The 5,420-nt window shown below is 50.0% G+C and overlaps 1 long non-coding RNA gene across 1 annotated transcript; it reads right to left on the reverse strand.

Annotated features, from left to right (window-relative positions):
• Positions 1-550: 550 nt before the first annotated feature.
• LOC109284128 (uncharacterized) lies at positions 551-1,650 on the reverse strand. The gene is made up of 2 exons (XR_002091463.1): positions 1,526-1,650; positions 551-693 (listed from the first exon to the last, which is right to left on the reverse strand). It is a non-coding gene; the product is annotated as an uncharacterized LOC109284128 (long non-coding RNA).
• Between the last annotated feature and the right edge of the window lie 3,770 nt (positions 1,651-5,420).

Here is a 5,420-nt window from a genome sequence, read left to right on the forward strand (position 1 = left end):
AGGATCCCTACCTTCTCCTTCATGCTCAGGCATATCCCCCTTCCCCTGCACTTATCTGGTCCTGCTGCTGCTGCTTTCCTGGGGCAGGATAAAGCTGCAAAGCAGTTCATGGTGTGGGCTCAGTTGGGTACAGGGAAAACAGAAGAGGTGATGGGCAGGGGGTTTCCCTTCCACTGCGCCTGCTATTTGGGGGACGAGACAGGGTAACCCTCCCTCTGCCTCCCATGCTTGCTCCCAGGGTGACCAGACAGTAACTCCCCTGCCCCTTAACACCCTGGCTGAAAGCCCCTCAGGCTGGCACCTGGTTCTTCTTCACGGCCCATGTGATATGATCCTTATTTTCAAAGGAGGAGGGCTCATGACAGGGAAAATTTTGATAGACACTTGAGTGATCAAGCGAGCTGAGCCTCTTACAGCATCTTCCTCCTCGCCTGAGAAGTAGAGCAGATTTCCAATGAGCTTCTGGCTCTGCATTGCCTTAAACATCCCCCCCGTCACACTCCAATTTTATTTTAGGGCTCTGCCATAGACTGACTCACAAACCTCAGGCAAATCTCTCACAGTTTAATTCCTGATGCCTCAGTTTTTCACCTGAAAGAGGAAGAGTAATTCCTTCGTTCCTTCTCGTTGTCAAGTTTCTCCAGCTTGGAAATATCCAGGGAGAGCCCGGCTCAGTGGCGCCTCCTCGTGAAACTGTAATATTAATGACATTATCATGGTATGAACATGTTAATAGCACAATACATTTTTAGCATAAGCGAACCCTTAATTTTATCATCGGCAATCCCTTGATTCATGGATGATCTCTAGCATGGCTCATTTATGGGTCTTCAGGTGACATAAGAGACCAATCCCTGAGTCCCAGATCTATCCACAGAAGTTGCAGGTCTTTCCCAGAGGAAAATAAGCTGTAGGCTGGGATTCCTCTCCTTTCTCCCCTCTCTCTTCTCTGCTTCCAGGGCAAGACACTTATCCCTAATTCAGCTGCCCCTTGGTTGATATTGCTGCACCACTGGAGTCAATTAGCAGGCAAACATGTTAATAACATGATAATGATGCAAAAAGCAAGGTTAAAGGGCACTGTGGTCATCAGTGGCTTGTGGGGGGATAGGAGGGTGGGCTCAACTGTCTTCCCCAGTCCTGCTGAATGCTTCATTATTGTTACAAACATGCTGTGATTCCCTACAGGAGCTCTAGGTTTCATTGTCATAGGAACTGCATAGCCATAAACAACAAGAGATGATTTTTGTCCTGAATGGGCACTTTTTTGAGGAAAAATACATAAAACAGCACCTTCCATCTAATGTATATGGAAGGTGCAGAGGTGCAGAATGACTGAGAGTGAACTGGTCAAAGCTCTGCAAAGGTCACCACTGCCAATCTGCTAGTAAATGTGATGAGATCCTATTTCAATATGAGACGTGCCACTGATACCAACTTAGATGAGACGCTTCCTTTAGGGGCTTGAGGACTTTTTTTTTTTCCACCTGGGTACAGAGATGGAAAAAGTTACATCTTTCCTCACCTCAAATCCTTCAAGAAATTTCCCTCCTAGCTTCATTTGCTGCGAGTATTTAATCCACCCTGATCTGCTTCAGGAGCAACTCTTGCAGTTCTTCACATGACTCATCTTTACCCTGAGGTTTTCATTTCCTGGAAAGAAATAACATAAATGTATAGAAGAGACAGAGATGAGAGAGACAGAGACAGAGATAGGAGTGTCTGCCTAACCCCCTTCAAGAAATGTCTATGCATCTGTTTCTCCATCTATTCATCCTCTTGCATCACAACCCTCCCGTCCATATACATGTCTCTGTCTAATCCATGCATATACACTTGCCTCTAGTCATCTATCCCAACTATCAATTTTCCTTCATCTAATAACTACCTGCCTATGCATCCTCTACAGTGCAACTCTCATGAACATGACACTGTGGGCATGAGAAGACCTAGATGGCAATTCCCTGTACTGCCCTTGTGAAGGGCATAGTCCAACTGTATAAATGGGTTTTTGTGGTGCTCACACCACTGGCTTATTCCAGCACTCTTTTGGCCAATGAAAAGCTCCAGCTGACTTCAGGATGACTTTAAATCCAGCCCAGAGTGAGTCAACATCAACCAGGACCATAAGGAGAATCTCTCTCTCCCCACAGCTGGAAGAGCAGCAGGCCAACAAGGCTGTGCCCTCACCAGGCCCAAACTCCTGCTGCTACCCATCCTCTTGTTTCAGCACCCAGGTGATTTCCAGGTGTCTTCTACTACACCAAGCAAGCTGTGGCAGCCCCAGGCTCCCTTGCTAGCTGCACCTTGCTTCCAAACCTGGGGGATCTTTCAGATGCAGGGGGAGGAGGTTTGCAGTAATACAACGGTTGCTCTGGTGTATCCAAAGGGCTCTTGGAAAATCAGAGAATCACCCTGCCCATGGGCAAGATCAGGGTCATAGAGGGGGATTCAGTGACCCTGGAGTGAAATGACAGCCACGGCTTCCTGACTCTGATTTGGTACCGAGGACTCAGATGATGCCTCCTGGAGCCAAGTGCTGCAAGAGAAGATCCAGGGCCACTTCCAAGCCTGGAGGGACCGGCACACCAGGGCTTTCCCTTTGTCCCTGTTCGGTTGCTCAACTCTGCCATCTACTGCTGTGTCTTAAGGCACACCATGTCAAAGAAGGCATGACTCCTTTTACAAGGAGCCCCACTTCTACCCCCAAGGCCCTGCAAGGCAGAGGGCAGCTTCTACTGGAAAGTGAGAGACTAGGGTAAAAGAAGAAGCATCCTTAGAGAAGTAAGGGTTTTGTTTTTTGATTCCTAGCTAGGCATGGGAGGGGGAAGAGGTACTTATGGTAGAAATGAAGGGGTTGAAAATGCAATAGAAATGGCTTGTTCTTGACATTTTAAAATTAAAACCAAGGACAACAGCTAAGCCCAGAAGGACAAAGAAAAGTTGAACATACAGAGCAAGTAACTCAGATTCAGCAAACTGGCAGAAAGCCTCAAAGCCAGAACACAAGAGCACAAAACATCATGGCTCAAACAGGATTTATTCACCAAGGCGTCCCCGGGGGTTACAAGAAACAATGGCCACAAGCTAGCAGAGAGCAGATTTAGACTGGACATTAGGAAGAACTTCTTCACAGTTTGAGTGGCCAAGGTCTGGAACAGGCTCCCAAGGGAGGTGGTGCTCTCCCCTACCCTGGGGGTCTTCAAGAGGAGGTTAGATGAGTATCTAGCTGGGGTCATCTAGACCCAGCACTCTTTCCTGCCTATGCAGGGGGTCGGACTTGATGATCTATTGAGGTCCCTTCCGACCCTAACATCTATGAATCTATGAACACCAACACAAATGAAGAAAGGAGGGGCCAAAAATATGAGCCCTATAGATTCATAGAGAAATGGGGCTGGAGGGGACCTCCAGCGGTTATCTAGTCCAAGCTCCTGTGTCAGGTAGGATCATCCCTATCCAATCCACCATCTAAACTCTACGTAAGACTGCCGTCAACCCTGACACAACACAGACCTAACACCTGAACCTGCCCCATGGAAAGCAGGGGAGCGACAGCAGCCAATGTACTGCTTTTATGAAATGCTGCCAATACACACACAAGAGATCCCAGGTAGAGGTCAATGCCCCCTGCTACAGAGGTAGGCAACTCTCCTCTCCCCTCCCCTCATCTGTACCAGTCTGACCATGGGGTGCAATTCCCTTCTGACCCCAAATATGGCAATCAGTCTGACCCATAGTGGAAAGGCAAGACCCTGTGGCCAGGAACCTCCGGCTTTAATCCCAGTGGGAAGATTGGCACAGCCCAGTCAAAGTCCCCAAAAAACAAACACTTGCAAACAGTTGCCCCAACTCTTGATGTACCACTGTCTGGAGGTGGAGAGAAGGGAGGAGGCTCTACCTCACTGGACAAGCAGAAAGTCCCAGGTTACCAAGATGGATCCAAACACAGAGAAACAGAGAGAACAAGGGATCTCCCAGCCCCACCTCCTGCCCAGTCTAGGCCAGGGAAATACATCTGCTCTCCCTGATACTCAAGGCAGGCATACATGTGGGACTGAAGTGCATCTTTCTCCTGCCACATCTGTATCTGACCACTGATTATGTCATACATAAGACCATCCCCTGAGATATCCCTTTCAAGTCAGACCTGAACCCAGGCCAATGATGGGAATGTTTGTCCTGATTCTCAGCAATGAAGTCTAAGGGTGTCACAAGCCAAATTCGTCCACAGAGCAGCAGAAGGCATCTTTCCCCACTCCAGCTCCCCAGTATCTCAAGCATAAATACACCTGGGCCAAGACAAAATTCCCTGCTCCTCCACCACCGGTATCGACCCCACTTGGGTGTCAGTTTGCTGCAGAGACCTGGCTTTGCCCCTGCCTGTCTTGAGCCCCCGCCCAGGGAAAGTGCAACGCGGGTGTAAGGGAAATGACTTACCCAGTGTCACAAAGCATGGAGCTGAGGTGGGAACCCAGGTGACCCAGCTCTCTCAGAGCAGAGCTGTAACCACAACCCAGCCCACCTTCACAGGAACCAGAAGCTGCCAAGAGCTGTGAACCTGAACACAGTGCTTCCTGTCCTGACCGCCACCTGCCTCCCGCACCTCTTTCCCTTCTTGATCTCAGCCCTGGTGAGGTGTCTGGCAGCAGTGAACACTGTTTTGCAGGCATCTGCATTATGCTGTGATCCGGACAGACGCACGTTGTGATTCTTCCCCTGGAGAACAGCCAGCCACAGCGCTACAAGCTGCCCCATGGAGAAGCACTGTGTCCTCCACATCTGGATGCTGAATCTCCTCCTAGGTAAAGGGAGCCAGCTTTCCCTATTATCCCAGACCTGTGAGGCCCCCAGCACCTGACTTCAGCAGGACCCTCACCCCAGTTCTTTTCCTGACCTGCATCTAGCACTCCCTAACTCCACCTCTACCCTGATCCTCACCCCCAGCCTGACCCCCACCCCAGCTCTATCCCTGAGTCAGACTCCATCCATGCCACTGCCTCTCTAAACCCCATCTTGCAGTGTGAAACCCACTCCAGTTCCTATCCCAGTCTACCCTTCCTTTGGAGTACAGCCTCCCAGGCTGCTCTCCCATCCCCACCCCTAAAACCCCACTGCCCCTGGATCTCCCATGGGTGAAGTGGGGATGACTTGGGGTCTTATTGCAGGTGCAGCCCTGGGGGATTCGATCCAGACTGTGCAATCCCAAGTGTCTGGAGAAGGAGGAGGTGCCGTGACCCTCCGCTGTTCTTATGAGTCCAGTGCAGAGTATGTCGATCTCCTCTGGTACCGGCAGTTCCTATCTGGGCAGCTGCAATACATCCTGCTTAGAGGTGTGAATAAAAGGAAAGGTATCCAGAACACAGCAGGGTTTGCCCAGGAAAGGTTTTTGTCCCCGGCCAGTGACACCTCCACCGAGC

This window comes from Alligator mississippiensis, chromosome 7 (genome assembly GCF_030867095.1).
Source record: "Alligator mississippiensis isolate rAllMis1 chromosome 7, rAllMis1, whole genome shotgun sequence".
Classification (NCBI taxonomy): domain Eukaryota; kingdom Metazoa; phylum Chordata; order Crocodylia; family Alligatoridae; genus Alligator; species Alligator mississippiensis.